The following is a 20,191-nucleotide window of genomic DNA, read 5'->3' as shown; positions in this document are numbered from 1 at the left end:
ATTCCCCCCCACCCACCCGTGGGTCCCTCTGGAGCTCAGAACTGCTCTCATTCCTGACACCGTGACCACCTGGTCGGCTGTTCAATACCGTTCATGTCCCCTCAGTGAATTTGGTTCCTTTTCACATCTTCCTACCTCCCATCGTGGCATACAGCATTCTTGGGTCCCTGTTGACCTACATTCCATTCTGTTTACTTTCCTCCACCATAACTTACAGCAACATCCCCTTAGGCCCCCTTACGATGGCCTGTTTGCATTTTGCAATGCGGAGAAAAGACTTTTATCATAGATAAGAGGGGTAAACCAAATGTATTTCAGTAGACTGCCTTAAACTGGCCCAGCAAGTATTCCACTGCCATGTCTCTGGCATGACAACATAAGACCATAAACCACATGACATAAGAGCAGAATTAGGCCATTCGGCCCATCGGGTCTGCTCCACCAATCAATCATAGCTGATCTTATCTCCCCCCCTCCTCCTCCTCAACCCCAGGTTACGGCCTTCTCCCCATAACCTTTGATGACATGTCCAATCAAGAGCCTATCAATCTCTGCCTTAAAGACACCCGGCGACCCGGCCTCCACAGCTGCATGAGGCAACAAAATCCCATGAATTCACGTCCCTTCGGCTAAAAAAAATTCTCCACATCTCTGTTCTGAAAGTGTGTTTCTCTCTCCTGAGGCTGTGCCCTCTTGTCCTGGACTCTACCACCATCCTTTCCACATCTACTGTCTAGGCCGGGGGTCGGCAACCCGCGGCTCCGGAGCCACATGTGGCTCTTTTACGTCTGTGCTGCGGCTCCCTGTTGCTTTGGGAAATAATTGGTTGTGGCGACCCTTTTCCTGGCACATTCGAACCGACTCACAATTAGATAGCCTACTGGGGTTTGCGAGCACAGAGCTTTGGAGCCTCTGCGCCATGGGGGGCAGGTTGAGGGAGGCTTAAAAGTGAGGCTGAAGATTTCGAATAAAGTTTTTTCCTTCGACTGCAGTTACCGACTCCGTGTCATAATTTTAGCACTGCATGTAGCACACCGCTACATGGTCAGTATTTAATTAAAATGTATTTTATGTTGGTTTGTTAGTTTTTGAAATGTAAATCTAAATTTGAAGATTATGGTGATCTTGTACAATCTAAATAAGACGTTGTGGCGACCCATTTCCTGACACATCCGAACCGGCTCACAATTAGCCAGCGTTCAGTCTAAGGGAGATAGCCTACGGGAGTTTGTGAGTACGTGTCTTTTGCAGCATCCGCGCCCATGGGGGGGGCGGGTTGAGGGAGGCTTAAAAGCAAGGCTGTTTAGTTCGAATAAAGCTATCTTTGACTGCAGTTTACTGACTGCGTGTGGCACACCGCTACAACGTGTTTTTATCGCTGGCTGTCCAGAGGGGAGGTGCTGAAACGCTTTGTTGCGTGTCTGGAAGAAGTGAAAACTTTCCTGGGCAGCAAAGGGCTCAACTTTCCTGAGCTGGAACAGCCAGAGTGGCTGGAAAAGCTACACTTCATGGTAGACATGACAGCGCACCTGAACTCGCTGAACACAGCTCTTCAACGGGGTAAGGACGTACAGCCCTGCACATGTTGGAGGATGTTTTGGCATTCGAGTGCAAGTTGATGTTGCTTGCCAGAGATTTACAGAAAGGCACATTGTCTCACTTCCCCAATTTGAGAGAGTTCAAACAAGGTCACGACATGATAAATTCGGAGTATTTTCATTCTGCAATCATCGCAATGCAAACATCGTTTGGGAAACGCTTCTGTGAGTTCAGAGAGGAAAAAAACACATTATCCTTCCCAGTCACTCCCCTAAGCATCGATCCATCCCTACTGAATACGACTGCATTGTCAGGTGAGAGTCAACCTGACCAAGTATGATAAATATTTTAATTGCCTATTATTTTACGTATATTCATATGTTTTCATTGTTCAGTGAAATAGTCCTTTTATTTTTCAGGCTGACAGCTGGCTGACGTTATTTTTGGTTTGCTGCTGGCGGCAAATTTAAGTTCGGCGTTTTTCATAAATACAAGGACTCAAATAGACATTGAGTATTTTACTTAAAAGTAACCTTCAACCCAACGTCTTTTTTTCGGAGTTCAAAATGTTTTTGTTGCATGCAGAAATGTAATTTCGTTTTCTCTGCAGGAGTTCATCAATTTCATAAATGCAACACATTATAGTTTGTTTATACATAGCATAAAGGCAAAACAAAACGTTGTATGCAGTGTTATTTCATTTTAAATGTCAAACGGGTTTTGCGGCTCCCAGTGTTTTCTTTTCTGTGGGAAACTGGTCCAAGTGGCTCTTTCAGTGGTAAAGGTTGCTGACCCCTGGTCTAGGCCTTTCAACATTCAAAAGGTTTCAATGAGATTCCCCCTCATCCTTCTGAATTCCAGCGAGTACAGACCCAAATGTTCTTCGTATGATAACCCTTTCATTCCTAGAATCATCCTTGTGAACCTCCTCTGAACCCTCTCCAATGCCAGCACATCTTTTTTAAGATGAGAGGCCCAAAACTGTTCACAATACTCAAAGTGAGGCCACACCAGTGCCTCATAAAGTCTCAGCATCACAACCTTACTCTTGTATTCTTGACCTCTTGAAATGAATACTAACATGACATTTGCCTTCCTCACCACAGACTCAACCTGCAAGTTAACCTTCAGGGTGGTCTGCACAAGGACTCCCAAGTTCCTTTGCATTTTAGATTTTTGGATTTTCTCCCCATTTAGAAAATAGTCCACTCATTTACAAACGTGTTTGTATTTCTACTACCAAAGTGCATGACCATGCATTTTCCAAAATTGTATTTCATTTAACATTTCCTTGTCCATTCTCCTCATCTGTCTAAGTCCTTCTGCATCCTCCCTGTTTCCTCAACCAATCTTCATATCATCTGCAAACTTGGCAATCTATTCTATCATTTTCATCAATTATACACAGCATAAAAAGTAGTGGTCCCAACACCAACCCCTGCAGAACACAACTAGTCACTGGCAGCTAACCAGATAAGGATCCTTTTATTCCCACTCACTGCCTCCTACCAATCAGCCAATGCTCTAACCATGTTAGTAACTTTCCTGTAATACCATGGGCTCTTAACTTGTTAAGCAGCCTCATGTGTGACCACTTGTCAAAGACCTTCTGAAAATCCAAATGTACTACACCTAATGCATCCCCTTTATCTATCCTACGTGTAATCTCCTCAAAGATTTCCAAAAGGTTTGTCAGGCAATATTTTCCCTTAAGGAAACGATGCTGATCTTGTCCTATCTTGTCCTGTGTTACCAAGTGCTCCTTCAAAATTGGCTCTAACATCTTCCCTACCACTGATCAGGCTAACTGATCTATAATTTTCTTTCTGCTACCTTCCTCCTTTCTCAACGAGTGAAGTGACATTCGCAATTTCCAGTCCTGTGGCGCCATGCCAGATTCCAATGATTTTTGAAAGATCGTTTCTAATGCCACCAGAATCTCTAACGCTACCTCTTTCAGAACCCTTGGATGCAGTTCCTCTGGTCTGGGTGACTGATGTACCTTTATGTCTTTCAGCTTTTTGAGCACCTTCTCCCTTGTAATAGTAACTGCACTCACTTTTCTTCCTTCACACACTACAACATCAGGCATACTGCTAGTGTCTTCCACAGTGAAGATTGATGCAAAACACTGATTTAGTTCATCTGCCAGTTCCTTGTCCCCCCGTTATTATTTTTCCTGTCTCATTGTCCAGCAGTCCTATATCCACTCTCATTTCTCTTTTATTTTTAACATACTTAAAAAAAACTTTTATTATCCACCTTGATATTATTTGCTAGCTTGCTTTCATATTTCATCTTTTCCCTTCTAATGATTTTTTTAGTTGCTCTCTGTAGGTTTTTAAAAACTTCCCAATCCTCCATCTTCCCACTAATTTTTGCTTTGTTGTATGCCCTTTACTTTACTTCTGCATTAGCTTTGACTTCCCTTGTCAGCCATGGTTGTACTATTTTACCATTTGAGCATTTCTTCATTTTTGGAATTTATATGTCCTGCACCTTCCTAATTTTTCCCAGAAATGCACGCCAGGTGCTGCTCTGCTAACATCCTTGCCAGCAGCTCCTTCCAATTTACTTTGGCCAACTCCTCTCTCATCCCACTGTAATTTCCCTTATTCCACTGAAATTCTGCTACATCAGACTTTACTTTCACCCGGTCAAATTTCAAGTTGAACTCAATCATATTGTGATCACTGGTTCCTATGGGTTCTTTCATCTTAAGCTTCCTAATCACCTCCGGTTCATTACATAACACCCACTCCAGTATAGCAGATCCCCTAGTAGGCTCAATGACAGACTGCTCATGTAGCCATCTCTTAGGCATTCAACAAACTCACTCTCTTGAGATCCATTATCAAACTGAATTTCCCAATTGACCTGCATGTTAAAATCTCCCATGACTACCATAGCATTACCCTTTTGACTTGCATTTTCTATTTCCTGTTATAATCTGTGGTCCACTTCCCAGCCACTGTTGGGAGGCCTATATATAACTACCATCTACGTGCTTTTACCCTTGCAGTTTCTTAACCCAACCCACAAGGATTCAACATCTTCCAATCCTATGTCACGTCTTTGAACTGATTTGATGCCATTTTTTTACCACCCCCACTGGCTACCTTCCTATCCTTCCGATATAACATGTAACCTTGGACATTCAGCTCCCAACTACAACCATCCTTCAGCCACAGTTCAGAGATGGACACAACATCATACCTGGCCATCTGTAATAGTGCAACAAGATCATCCACCTTATTTCTTATACTACGTGCAGTTAGATACAGCACCTTGAGTACTGTATTTGCTATCCTTTCTGATTCTGCATCCCTGATGTTTTGATACTCAGCCTGTTGGTTACAACTGAATCCCATCACCCACCTGCCATTCCTGACTGTCTGAGTGCACACCATCTTTTATTTTTTTGCCATCTATCCTATCCTGAGTCCCTTCACTCTGGTTCCCGCCAAATTAGTTTAAACCCCCCCCCCCCCCCCCCAGCAGTGCTAACAAACCTGCCCACGAGAATATTGGTCCCCCTTGGGTTCAGGTACAACCCGTCACAACATGGCCGTGACTGTGTCAGTGCATCTTTGAACGAGGTAGAGGCACCTGCTGTTCCTCCGCCCACGGAACACAGGACCCGAGCCAGGTAGCTCGTCCGAGCTCCAGACAACTCACAATGCCGGTTTTAATGAATTCATGGGGTGGGGGGGGGGGCGTCTTTGTATAGGGTCTCATAATTGAGAAAAACATACATAACTCCCAACCACTGACATTGAGGTGGGGTTTCGCTTTAAGAGGCTGGTCTGACGTGATGACTTTGAAGGATTTTTAGTGCTTTTAGATCTTTAGGATCTTTAGGTTTTGGAGTTCAATAAAATGTGTCACAGGTTTCAGTAAACATAAAATGCCTTACTTGCAAACAAATACAAATAAAATGTTATTTGCGAAAACCTACATGATAAACACTCATAAGGCAGATCCTAAAACCATGACTACAGATTTCCCAAAGTGCCCTTTGACAGAAGCAGTTAACATATTTAATGTTAAAAGATTATTTTAAGAAATCAGTTAGTAATGTCTTAACATGCTGGAAATTAAAGTAAAATAGCAAGATCAAGCAAAATAAATGTAACCAGGTGATAGTTGAATATCATTTTTTATTGTTAAAGTGCACTTATGTATTATGTAATTCTAAAATAGCTGCCTGTGCCCTTAAGGGATAATGGTGCTGTCATTATGCTTCTGTGGAGAAGTAAGAAGAGTTACAGTGTTCTAGAATGGACGTTGAGTGTCAATCATATGGTGAGGAAAGATTTTCGCGAGTAAGGTATCAGCGCAGATTAGTGAAGTTGTACAAAATTCCTTATCGGCCTAGTAGTGTGGATGATGAGAACTTGTTTCAGGGTCTAGTCTATATGTTGATTGGAAGTTATGCACATGTGTGCTGAAAATTGCTATTACCATATTGATTTTGTATATTTTATTTTATTTATTTTTATACTGCATACGTAAAAAGAGTGTGGACTGAAATTAAGCTGAGTTTGTAGCAGCAGGAACTGTGTTTCTTTAAATTCATTTTGTCAATTTTTATTTTGATACCCTCTTTCTGCATTAAAACATCTAAAACAGATAAAGGAATTAAAGACCTGAAAAAGTATTTGTTACCTTGCGTGTGTATTTTTCCCCAGGCTACAAAATAAAAATGACATGTACTTTTTACCCAAGTCAGCAACCCATGCGAAAGAATGGGGCGAACACTTAGACTGAATGGAGAGATTAAATGTATCAGGTGGTTTTTGACAATGCACAGAGTTGGAGAGGAGAGTCTAGTTGAAGCACAAGGAGGAATCCAGCTCGGTTTTCTCTGGTGAGCACCATTTCAGCCCTTGAAAAATGTTTCAGACGTGCAAGGAAATGCCTCTGTGTCCATATGAATCAACTTGGCTTCAGTTGCCTTGTTAAAACTCCTCAGAAGGTAGAATTAATATAATATTGCCATGGTGATTAATTTCATCTTGGGGTCCAGTTACTTGAGCAAGTCTAGATTGAAGTCCTATTTTGTTGTAAATAAAAAGCAAAATTATGTTGGTCACTGAAACTTGATTTCCACTAGATGCAACAGACTTTGAAGTTTCCTTGAATTTTTGGACAGCTTCAACTGGTTTTAGAGTGATTTAATCTAAAAATAACAACACAAGCAAGTGGAAAATTCTTATCCCCAGCTGTTTTGGGATTGCCACTTGTTCAAAGATAAAATGCAAAGCTTTGAAGATATGCCTCTAACACTGACTGACTTTAATGGAAGCAAATTTCCAAAATGGAGCACAGCTCCATTTTTACTGCGCACTCAGCGTAAGTGACCGAGATAAATTTCTTCACCTAAATATTTGAACAAAGATGTGCTGTGGTCATTACATGTGAAGGACCATTAAGCCCATCGTAGATCAAGCTCATTGCTGAAATGTTCATGATTTTGTGGTTGAGCAGTATTGCTAGGATAGCAAAAAGAAGCAGAAGCTTTTTCTGTGAATTATTTAGTTTTTAAAATGCACAACATTGAAGTAGCACTTTGCAGTGTTCTTCTGTGTGGTTGTCAGCATAAAAGTAGATTTTAAGGTAGATTTTAAACTTTCTTACCATCCGGGATAAGTACCATCCATCACCTAATACCATGAAGAGTTTGAAAGAACGTAAGAAGTAAGAGCAAGAGGAAGTTATCTGGCCCGCCAAGCCTGATCCGCCATTCAATAAAATCGTGCTGATCAAGCCATATACTTAACTCCTTCTAGGTAGCTGCCTTTTCCCCACACCCCCAATTCTATTACAGTCTATCAAACTGTGCCTTAAATATATTTAATGAAGTATCCTTTACTGATTCAAACAAGAGAAAATCTGCAGATGTACAGGAAATCCAAAGCAACACACACAAAATGCTGGAGGAACTCAGCAGGCCAGGCAGCATCTACGGTAAAGAGTAAATAGTCGACGTTTTGGGCCAAGACCCTTCATCATGACAACTACTGTTTCACTGGGCAGAGAATTCCACAGATTCGCTACCATCTGGGGAAAGCAGCTCCTTCTCATCTCTGTCCTAACTCTGCTCCGCTGAATCTTGAGGCTATGTCCCCTAGTTCTAGATGCTGATTGGAAAAATAATAAAGGCCCGTTGGTGGTTGTCCGCCTTTCCAGTTCTGAACGTACATAACTTTCGTCCCCTCTGTTCCTAATATATGAAGGGATCCCTGTTCATGAAGTTTCATAAACAGTTGCTCATCAAAGCTTTGTGGGGGGGCGGAGGGAGAGCATCATTTTCAATTAACATTTTGTTTTATTTAATGTGGTACTTGGTTTGATTTCTGTATGTTTTTGGCACAGTTATTAGCACCACTTCCTCACCTCTACACAAATGCTGGCTTGATTCTGACCTCAGCTGATGATTACGTGGGGTTTGCATTTTCTCCAAGTGACCACTTAGTACTTCAGTTTCCTCCCACAAGCAAAGTTCTCCATTAGGTTTCTAACTGGTCCATGAGGCCATGAACACCACCTCATTATTCCTTAGCAACACACACAAAATGCTTTAGGAACTCAGCAGGTCAGACAGCATCTATGGACATCTATAGACATTTAATGATTCTTCAGGACTGGAAAGGAAAGGGGAAGATGCCAGAATAAAAAAGGTGAGGGGTGGGGAAAGCGGTTAGTTAGAAGGTGACGGGTGTAGCCAGGTGGGTGGAAAAGGAAAAGAGCTAGAGAGAAAGGAATCAATGCAGAGAGGTGAGTGGACCAAGGGAGGAAGGGAAGGAGGAGATGACCTAGGAAGAGGTGATAAGCAGGTGAGAAGAGGTAAGAGGCAGATAAGGGAATAGAAGAAGAGGGAAGAGGGGAGGAAAAAAACTTAATGTTCATGCCATCAGGTTGGAGGCTACCTAGACTGAATACGAAGTGTTGCTCCTCCACCTAGAGAGTGATGTCATTGTAACACAAGAGGAGGCCATGGACCAACAGGTTGGAAGGGGAATGGGAATCAGAAATAAAATGGTTTATTATTTCTTTTCTTTGCACTGTTTATTTAAATTGTAATTTAAAGTAATTATACCTCTTTGCACTTTGCAAAACAACAAAATTATCATTGTATAAAAGAATGATAATAAATCTGATTCTGGGTGGTGGTTTAAATGACTAGTATAAACTGTTCATAATGTTGATAAGTGGCAAGGGACTCAGGGATGAGAAAGGAGGGAATTCATGAGTACTTTAAAGGCTTTCAAAAAGGTTTTATTGTAATGGGTGCATGATCAGTGTCAAAGTTGTGTGTGGAAGGGTCTGCTTCATATTGTGTCACATAACATAATCACAATGTTAAAAAAAAACTAAACAAGAGGTGGTTTTATTTGGAAAAAGGCTGTTGATTTATTACATCTGAGATACTAAGAACTGCAAAGCAAAGATGCATAAGTTAGCTCATAAGTTGAAATAAAGTTATTGCTTCAATTTTAACTCAGAGTAATTAGTTTAGCATATGATGTAACAATCTTAGTCTGGAGAATTTAATTTAGGCCATTAATAATGTTCAGATTATGGTACATAATTTGCAAAGCTAGCCACCATCAATTTAGGGTTCGCAATTATTCTGCTTTCTTTTAGGTCAGATCAGGGGTGTCCAAAGTTTTGTTAGCTGTGGCGACTGAGGTATTTATAAAATGAGTTCTCTTGATTTTTGCAGGAAATCTCAGTGGCTGCATACAATGTCCTCACAGAAGAAAAATAAATTCATACCTACATTCCAATAATGCTTGAGTTATTAAGGACATAAATACAAGATGGAAACTCATTATTAATATGAGAGCTGTACAGTCAAAGACAAACTACCTTTCTCCTCTCCCCTGCTTGCTTATGCTCACTTATGTCACCTGCTTTTCTTCAATCTCTCATTGCTGCATTGGGAGGTTCCTACCTGCTTGAAAAGGGCGACAATAACACCAGTGTGTGAGTGTATTACTGAACGGTAGTCAGTGAGGCAAGTTACTGAGCTTTACTTAGACATCAGTATAACTGAAGCCTGCTTGAAGCAGATGGGTAACTAGGACCTCCAAAGTGAGAGTTTAAAGATATCGGTGAATACGCCTACTTCCTTAAAAGTTTCTGAAGATTTGGCATAACATCTAACACTTTGGGAAAATTCTATAAATGTGTGGTGGAGAGTATATTGATTATTTGCATCATGGCTTGGTATGGAAATATCAAAACCCTTGAATGGAAAGTCCTACACAAAATAGTGGATACAGCTTAATCCATTATGTGTAAAGCCCTCCCCACCATAAGATATAGGAGCAGAAATAGGCCATTTGGCCTATCGAGTCTGCTCCATTGAGTGCATCTGCACGGAGTGCAGTCACAGGAAATCAGCATCCATTATCAAGGACCCCCACTGTCCACACCGTGCTTTCTTCTCACTGCTGTCATCAGGAAAAAAAACAAGAGCCTCAGGATTCACATCACCAGGTTCAGGAATAGCACACAGCCCTGAGGTGTTCCTGTGTTGAGGCTCACATCAGAGGGACAGATGTGAGTGAGCCCACTCTTACCACCTGCCAGTGATCTGACAGGAAGTCCAGGAACCAGCTACAAAAGGCAGGGTGAGGGCCAAGGTCTCTGAGCTTCTTGTCGAGCCCAGAGGGAATTATGATATTGAATTTGAACTGTAGTCCAAGAACAGCATTCTCACATAAGCATCCCTCTTCTCCAGATGTGTAAGGACGGTGTGTAGAGCTGAGGTTACTGAGTCATCTGTTGATCCCCTCAACCATCAGGCTCTTGAACCAGTGAGGATAACTTTGCTAAATTTCAATTGCCCCATTACTGAACCTATGGACTCAATTTCAAGGACTCTTCATCTTATGTTCTTGATAATTTCATTGATATTTTCTTCTTGTTTATTTATTGATTTGTTTGTTTATTTAGTTATGGCTTTGTATTTGCACAGTGATTGTTTGTCTGTCCTGTTGGGTGTAGTCTTTCATTGATTATATTGTGTTTCTTGGATTTACTGTGCATGCCTGCAAGAAAACAAATTTTACGGTTGTACATGGTGATATATATGTAGTTTGATAGTAAACTTACCTTGAACTTTGAACTTTGAAGAGCAAAGTGGCTACCCCAGTGACTATCACCCAGCTACACTCACATCTACTATGATGAAGTTGGAATTTGCCCATCACCACAATGGGTCTACAGTGGATGCTTGTCCACTAGACCACCTGGATAATACGTTGTTTATTGATTACAGTTCAGTATTCAGCACCATCAGTCCAATACCTCAGTACTAATCAACAAGCTTCAATACCTTGGTCTCCATACCTCTTTTTGCAACTGGATCCTTGACTTCTTCATTGGGAGACCACAGTCACTGCAGATCGGAAATAACATCTCCTCCTCACTGGCAATCAATACTGGTGCACCTCAAGGATGTGTGCTTGTCTCACTGTTCCACTCCCTATACATCCACGACTGTATGGCTAGGAACAGCTCAGGTGACATCTATAAATACGCTGATGATGCAATTACTGTTGGCAGAATTTCAGATGATGTCAGGGATGATGTCATACAGGAGTGAGACAGATCAGCTGGTTGAGTGGTGATGAAACAGCAGTCTTGTACTCAATGTCAGTAAGACCACAGAATTTGTTGTGGACCCTAGGAAGGGGAGGTTGAGGGAACATGCACCAGTCGCAAGGCCAGTGTATCGAATGGCATTCCAGGGCGAGTACTCAGGACATGCGCAGCACAACTGGCAGATGTGTTTACAGACATTTTTACTCTCTCTCCCAATTTAGGGTGCTGTCCTGCTTCAAAACATCCACTATTGTTCCGGTACCTAAAAAGACCAAGGTAACATGTCTGAACGACTGGCGTCCTGTCGCACTCACCTCAGTAGTAAGCAAATCCTTTGATAGGCTGGTCAAGGACTACATCTGCAGCATGCTACCACCCACACAGGATCATTACAATTTGCCTACCAACAAATATGATCAACAGATGACTCAATAGTTACAGCTCTACATACCATCTTTACACATCTGGAGAAGAGGGATGCTTATGTGAGAATGCTGTTCTTGGACCACAGTTCAGTATTCAACACCATAGTTCCATCCAGGCTCGACAAGAAGCTCAGAGACCCCGGCCTTCACCCTGCCTTGTGTAGCTGGATCCTGGACTTCCTGTCAGATCACTGGCAGGTGGTAAGAGTGGGCTCGCTCACATCTGTCCCTCTGATGTGAGCCTCAACACAGGAACACCTCAGGGCTGTGTGCTAAGCCCCCTCCTTTACTCTCTGTATACCCATGACTGTGTCAGCACCCACAGCTCCAATCTGCTAATTAAATTTGATGATGACACAACATTGATTGGCCTGATCTCAAATAATAATGAGGCAGCCTACAGAGAAGATGTCATCATCCTGACACAGTGGTGTCAAAAAAAAACCCTCTCCCTCATTATTGCAAAAACAAAGCAGTTGTTTGTGAATTACAGGAGGAATGGAGACAGGCTAACCCCTATTGACATCAATGGATCTGGGGTTGAGAGGGTGAACAGCTTTAAGTTTCTTGGCATACACATCATTGAGGATCTCAAGTGGTTCATATATACCAACTGTGTGGTGAAAAAGGCACAATAGTTTCTCTTTCACCCCAGACAGTTGGAGAAGTTTGGTATGGGCCCCCAGATTCTAAGAACTTTCTACAGAGGTACAACTGAGAGCATCCTGACTGGCTGCATCACTGCCCAGGATGGGAACTGTACTTCCCTCAATCGCAGGACTCTGCAGAGAGTGGTGTGGACAACCCAGCCCATTTGTAGATGTGATCTTCCCACTATTCAGAATGTTTACAAGGATAAGTGTGTAAAAAGGGCCTGAAAGATCATTGAGGACCTAAGTCACCCCAACCACAAACTGTTCCAGATGCTACCATCTGGGAAACGGTACCGTAGTATAAAAGCCAGGATCAATAGTCTCCAGGACATCTTCTTCCACCAGGCCATCAGACTGCTTAATTCATGCTGACACAACTGTATTTCTATGTTATATTGACAATATATTATATTTATTATAAATTACTATAAATTGCACATTTAGATGGAGACATAGCATAAAGATTTTTACTCCTCATGTATGTGAAGGATGTAAGTAATAAAGTCAATTCAGTTCAATCAATTCAATTGTGGAAAGCATGAGCAATTTCAATTTCCTTGATATCAACATCTCTGAAGATCTATTCTGGGCCCAACATACTTATGCAATTACAAAGAAGGCACAACAGATGCTATATTTCATCAGGAGTTTGAGGAGACTTGATATTTCAGCAAAGACTAGCAAATTTCTACAGATACACTGTGGAGAGCATACTAACTGATTACATCACTGTCTAGTATGGAGGGACTCAGCACCAGATCAGAAAAAGTGCCAGAAAGTTACAGAAACAGCCAGCTCCACCAAGGGCACCTGTCTCCCAAGCATCGGAGACATCTTCAAAAATTGATGCCTCAAAAAGTCTGCAACCATTATTAGGTACCCCATGACCCAGGACATGTCCTCTTCTCATTGTTACTATTAAGGTAGCAGAGAAGCCTGAAGGCAGACACTGAACATTTTAGGAATAGCTTCTTCCCTTCTACTATTAGATTTCTGAATGGACATGTATACTACCTCAATATTCTTTTTGCTCTCCTTTTCCACTACCTATTTAATTTATGTATATATTATCATTGTAATTTATAGTTCTTATTGTGTATTGCCATGTACTACTGCCGCAAAACAACAAATTTTATGACATATGCCATGGCTATTATACAGTTGTGATTCAGTTTCTGGTTCTCTTCTGAAATTTTGCAACTTGAATGTATGATTCTATACATTATCTGGATCTAGGGGAATGGCAAATGGTCATACTGATCTAAAAACCTCAAGGCATTTTTCAGCAAGCTGTCTACATTCTGGTCTTCCATGCAGAAAATTTCAAACTGAAACTAAGCTTGCATCTAAAGGACCTATTATGCTGCGATGAAAGGTATAAATTGAAGGCTTAGTGGTTGGATTTGGTTCAAGCGCCATTTGTTGCAGACACCTAGGCTTGATCTTCTGGGAATAAAAGATGATGGAGTAGAAGATTTAACTAGATGTCTTGCAGAAGTTAATAAAATAACATTGCAACTGAAACCTCAGAGTCCATTTACCTGATCCTGTGGTCCTCTGATTACAACATCTATTAATTCTTGAACAACTCAAGAATTTTGGCTTCTGTCCATTGAGCAAAAACTAGATATTTGTCCAGTATTCCAGGAAGAACTGTTGCTGACAACAGTCTGAATTTCCTTTTTAACAATACACACTCTGTCCCATTATCCTGAGGCTTTGAGTTCACACGCTGTTTACATATCCTATCCCATTCAGTATGATGAACTGTTGTATTCTGTGTTTTTGTTTTGTTTCTGAGACCTGGCATTTTGACCCATTTCTGTGGGTGCATGATATTTCTATGTGACCCAGGACTGGCCTTTATTTCCACATTGACTTGGTAATTTGTAACAAGACTCAAGGATTGACTGGAGACCCCTTGTTATTATATTTTGGCAATCTGCTATATCGTGCTTCCTCAAAAATCTTTAAGTTTTAAAAGGATGTGAAATAAAAGGCTTTCCTAAGTCATGCAATGGACAGCATGCAATCTATTATTCTACATGCAATCTATTGTTCCTCTTAAGAACAGAACTAGGTCATTTAAACCCTGGGGCTTGTTTGTCATTCACTGGGAACATGGTTGATCTGTGACCTAACTATGCACACCCACTTTTCCTCTATATGTTGATAATTTGGCTATGAAAAATATGACAGTCAGAGACTTAAAATGATAATTGATTGGATTCATTTATCTTTTATTCTGATGGGGGGGGGGGAATCTACAACTTTTTGCTTTTCTATCCTAATTGCAATCCTAAAAAGCTTATGTCTATTGTTTACGTCCAAGTTCCAGACTTGTCAACTGGCAGAAATGATTTTGCACTATCCACCAAAAGCCTTCTAAATACAAGGCAATGATGTTTAGTTTCTATTCTCTATACAATTTAATGCTTGGAGTTCCAGTGTCAATCCCTGTCTCCTCATTTTATACAAGACAGGAAGAAAAATACAGTGGATTCCGGTTCATGGGGACACTTCAGGACCAGTACGTTTTGGCCCATTTAAATAGCTGCCTCAATTAGACAAAGTTTCATGGAAATAGTTAAAAAGGTATATTAAAAAAGGCAAACTATTGTTTAACTTCTCCAAGAGGACCACAACCTTGTCAAGGTTTGGGGGCTTGTGTGCCTCATTGAGCCGGAAAGCTACGCTGGCTGGAGTCAGGGCTTTATGCTTTGGCTCTTAATAGGATCACTCGTGCCAAACAGGTCAAAGGGTAGAGGACAGACTAAGAGTGGTCCACCGGTCCTCAGCTTCAGGGGTTCAGCTCAGGCCTAACAACCCTGACTGGTAGAACAAAATTGTTATGGAAACACCAATGAAGCATTGTTCTACATCTGAGTGCGATGGCATTCCAGAGTCTCCACCCTGGATTTGCATGATTGATGGTGGTGAAAACCGAGAAGCTATTAACATGATGAAGAAAGCCCTGATCACTGCCAGAGATGGAGGACCTTCATTGCTGCCTCAAACACCAGTGGCATAACAGGCAGTAAGTAAGAACCATTTAACAAAGTAACAAATTATGTATTTAAATGAAATACAAAACAAATTAGAAAGCTATCAGTACCACTACAGCGCTATACACTGTACTAGTTCCTAATAGTTATTGACGATAGAATTACATGGCTGTATTCTTTTGATTAACTGTAAATGAAGAAAATCAGTGCAGATACTCAGTGTAGGATTACCTTCATACAATTTTCTGATTGCATCCTCCAGATCTTCATTTTCATTGTAACATTCAAGATGATTATCAATTCCTTCAAATTCTTCGTAGTTCCAAAACTGTTGAAGCAATGAAATCATTTCATTTTCACTCACAGCCACTTCTGGCATCTCTAAGCTTGAATGTTTGAAAATGTAATGAACAGGACAGTTCTGAATTGTCTTACTGCTTATTTCTTGCCAACTATCAGTGACAAAGATCAGGACTTCTTGATCACAAATACATGCAACTGACACTATTTAAAAACTTTGCTCTAAGTATGGTGTAGTGTCTAATGTCCACACAAGTGCACACAGCAGACATTAGTTAAAAATTGTTTGGCGACAGTCTCCTGCTCCCATTAAGCAGCACAATGTCCCAAATAAATTAAGGGAATCCCAACTATTTTCTCAATTAGTTTCCATTTTTTAAGAGTCATCCCAAATAAACAGATATCTGATTAACAAATGACCCAATTAACCAGAATCCACTGTATTTGGCAAGAAATTAAATGAATAAATTAGGTTTAAATTTATGTGAAGAAGAATGTAAAAGCGACCTAAATTGTATCAATTTGGGTCTGATGTCAGATGTAATGAATTAAGCATTTATGTTTTCCTTGTGAAATAGACAAGCAAGGTGTACCATTGCCTCTACACTTCAATGTGCTTAAGAAGGTTCAGCATGTCACCAAGAACTCCAACAAACTTCCACAGATATATTGTTAAAAGTGTCCTCATTGGCTTCATCACAATTTGAATGGCAATTCAAAAGCACAGATTTATAAGAAGCTGCAAAGAGCAGTGAATTCAACCCAATACATCACCAGTACATCCCTCTCCACTATTGAAAGAATATACATTAAAGACCCCTACCATCTGAGCTGTGCCATCTTCTCACAGCCACTGATGAACAGAAGATATTGACGCCTTAAATTCCACCCTATCGGGTTCAAAAATAACTCCTCCCTCTCAACGATTTGGCTTGTGTACGAACGTGCACATCCCAAATTGCACCTCAGTGGGGCAACACTATGATCACTTGCACTTCACTGAACTTCATTTTATCCTAATTATGTGCCTTTTATGCAATTTATGTATAACTTACGTTTTTCTTCTGAATGATGTTATTCCTCTTCACACCTTGTGGTGCATGGGCATTTCCTTGCCGTTTCTTGAGCACTTGTCTGCATCTTTTTTAAAAAGGCTGAGTTGCTAGCGCAAAGCTCAACCCAGCACAGATTCGAATCCAGTATCACTTGCCTCGAAGTCCAGTGCAGATGCTACTAACCATCGGCCAGTATTTTCTTCTGAATGTTGCGTCTCTAATAATATGTGCCTGTAATGCTGCTGCTAGTAAGTTTCTCATTGAATTTATGCATGCTCGGCTGATGACAATAAATGAACTGATGAATATCTAGCATGTCTATAACTAGAGGACAATTCACAACACTTCTTTTACACTCAACAAAAAACTGGAAGCTCTCTCCAGTCTGAAATTCTGTTATTATTATCTCACAATAAGTTGGACTATTTTGACTCTTTCTATTTTGCTCATGTATCCCTCAGAGCGAAGAAGCAATTATCCAAAATATGAAAGAGGAAATCTCTTCATCCATTACGAATTTTTGTTCCATTTTATATATGCAGTTTTCATCCTTGCTTATTTTTCTTTCATCTGTAATTTCAGCAAAACCTATTTTTACTGTAATACATGTAACAAATATTATTCAACTCCCATTCTCAGGTCTCTTTCAATTGCAGGACTCTATAGTTCTGCTTTTGGAAAATTATAACAATGAACATTTGTTGTGAAGCTTATAACTTAACATGTTGTAGTGATATCTAATAGATTGTTCTCTTCCAGTCCAGTAGGAGTCATTATGCATTGTGTAGTTACTGTCTGACCATTGGCAGACATCATTTTGCTTTTTAACAGGGTTTGGGATGGCAGATACGTGGTAGCTCAGTAGACTTGTAAGTAAATAAGACTGGCCGATGTATGAAACTCAAGCTCTTCCTTTTTTTTAAGATGTAATATCTATTCATATTGAGAAAATTGTTTCCAAACTGAAATAAGTATATGCATCAGATTTCATAACAAAGCCACTTTTCAAAAAAAGACAGGAGGGGGCAGGTAGAGAAGGGAAATAATTTGTTGAACTGAAAGGTATAGAAAAATAACAAAACTGCTCATAACAATGGGCTCGATTATTTTGACTCTCAAGCTCAGCCATAAGAAGAATATTACAAAATACTGTCGCAATTCTTTGTTGCAAGTGACGTTGATGATGAAATAAGTAAGATTTGTTTTTGATGGTGATACAGTAAGGAATAGACCCTTCTGGCCCCTCCAGCTGTGCTGGCAAACAATCCCCCTATTTAATCTGAGCCTAATCAAAGGGTAATTTAAAATAACTAATTAGCATACCAGCTGTTATGTTTTCAGACCTTGGGAAGAAACCAGAGCACCCAAGGAAAACTCACATGGCCACGGGGAGAACATACAAACTCCTTACAGGCAGCAGCTAGAATTGAAATCTACTCGCCTGTTTTGTGAAGCACTACACTACCACGCCACCCCAAAGATCTAATCTAATGTGTGGGTCCTCCAGAATATAGCCTAACAGCTGACCCTGAAGAAAAATGAATAGTAAAATGTCTCAGGAATTGGTGGATATGGTGTAGTATCATTTCATTTGTGATGGTGCAAAGTTTTAATTCACAGTTTTATGTAAGCCTAAAGAAATAGTGGATGAGTATGTGGTGGAGCTGAAGGAGCCTTCAGAATTGGATAACACAGTGTTTTACAGTTGCAAAGGGATAGGTTAGTACGCAGAATCAGTGATGACAGGACACAGAGACAGTTGTCCTCAGAAATTAATCTGATCTTTGAGGATGTTCTGAAATTTGTCCGTGCAGTCGTATTGCCAAGCAAAAACAGGCAAGACTTGCAGGTGAGACCAACGGTTCCAGGTAAGTGTGCATGCAGGATAAGTTGCTCTGCAGCAAACCATATTCTTTAAAAGGTAAACAAGGTACTCTGTGTGTGCGTGCGCGTGCGTGCGTGTGTGTGTGTGTGTGTGTGCGTGCGTGTGTGTGTGTGTGTGTGTGTGTGTGTGTGTGTGTGTTGGGGAGGATGATGCTGAGGAGCATTACACCCTCTCTGAATGTGTTTTAAAAGCCCTCATCTACAGGGGTTATAGGAGAGAATAATAATAAAGCTGAGCAAACAAAAGGAAAGCATTGAACATTTCTAAATTTTCACCTTTCTCTTCACCATTGGGAAGTTAGGATAGTTACATGGATGGTAGGGGTATGGAGGGCTATGGCCCCAGTGCAGGTTAATGGGAGTAGCAGTTTAAATGGTTTGGCACAGACAAGATGGGCCAAAGGGCCTGTTTCTGTGCTGTACCTTTCTATGACTCTATAGAGGAAGTAAGTGAAAACTGTGAACATTATGAACCTTCTTCTGTATTAAAGCTGGCTGACATCAGAACAGTGGAACTTTTGACTATTATCATGAAGGTAAATGGCATTTGAGCTTGACACTGGGTGTGGTATTATACTGATGAGCAAGGCTGCATATGCAGCTGAAGACATCAGAGGTACAATCTGATGCAAGAAAAGGGAAGCCAGAAAAGCTCATCAGGTCAGGAAAAATCGGTGGAGGGGAATGGACAGACCACATTTCATGCTGAAGCCTTTCATCTCACCTGAGAGATTGAAGAGAAATCGCCACACCTCTTGTCTGTTCTTGGCTGCCTCTACTGCCAGGGTGAATCTAAATGTAAACTAGGGAAACAACACCACGTATTCCATCCAGCTCGGCTGCAACCCAACAGCATGAGATTGAATTCTCCAGTTTAAGGTGAACTGCTCCCCTCCTGACTCTCTTCTTATTCCTAATCTACCCATTGTCTCCTACAACTGGCCCAGCCCTCCATTAGCCTGTAGCTTCCCCCTCCTCTACCCACTCCATCTGCCTATCACCTCCACAGTCCTCGCACTGCGTCCCCTATCCCTTCAGTTTCCAGGAAGAAATTCCCAGGAACTTGAGGAAGAAATTGACAGACTCCATGGAATAAAAAAGAACTTGCTTAGTTGTCTGAATAGCAAGCAAACACTGTACTAATGTTAAACCCCAATTGAATTAGTGAAGACTATTAGCTGACTGTTAATTGAGTTTTATTTCTTGATCACTATCACATTCCTAGAATAGAAGACTTCTTAATTTTGTCCGGAGAACAGCTGAATTGTATCTGAGTGACACAAATCAGCAAATAGAGTTGGAGGAACCATCTTGGAGGTTAGCGACTGTCAGCATACGCGAGGGATTTCCACGGTTTTATTTGCAAAGTGCTAACATGTCGTGTGTTTGGATCATCCATCAAATTCACATATAACAAACAGCCCTCTGTATCTGGTATCTTTCAGTGAACTGTGTTGCAGGATTGTGGGCAAGCAACAGCAGAATCTGGAAGAAGTGTTGCTTATCCTGTGAATGAATGAGAAGTAAATGAATGAATAAGCGTATAAGATTATAAGAGACTCAGAAAGAGTGGACAGCCAACACAGTTACCACAGGACATCTTTTTAAGTTGAGTAGAGGAAAATTTAGGGACGATGTTAGAGGTAGGGTTTTCTTACACAGCGAGTGTAAGTGCTCAAAACGCCTTACTAGGTTTAGTGGTTGAGGCTGAT

General features: G+C 40.9%; 1 protein-coding gene and 1 long non-coding RNA gene across 2 annotated transcripts in view; one reads left to right on the top strand and one right to left on the bottom strand.

Annotated features, from left to right (window-relative positions):
* The window catches only part of LOC132378377 (uncharacterized), a 423,374-nt gene that overhangs the window by 78,548 nt on the left and 324,635 nt on the right, over window positions 1-20,191 (bottom strand). Inside the window, exon 3 of the long non-coding RNA XR_009507010.1 lies at window positions 15,472-15,568. This is a non-coding gene — a long non-coding RNA (uncharacterized LOC132378377). The remainder of the gene's footprint in view (window positions 1-15,471; window positions 15,569-20,191) is intronic.
* LOC132378374 (uncharacterized) overlaps window positions 1-20,191 on the top strand; it is a 353,365-nt gene that overhangs the window by 39,949 nt on the left and 293,225 nt on the right. The gene's annotated exons all lie outside the window — the stretch shown is intronic.

The sequence above is a fragment of the Hypanus sabinus genome, chromosome 20 (assembly GCF_030144855.1).
Source record: "Hypanus sabinus isolate sHypSab1 chromosome 20, sHypSab1.hap1, whole genome shotgun sequence".
Classification (NCBI taxonomy): domain Eukaryota; kingdom Metazoa; phylum Chordata; class Chondrichthyes; order Myliobatiformes; family Dasyatidae; genus Hypanus; species Hypanus sabinus.
Note: the sequence above shows the minus strand (reverse complement) of the source record. Positions and strands in the feature narration are given on the sequence as shown.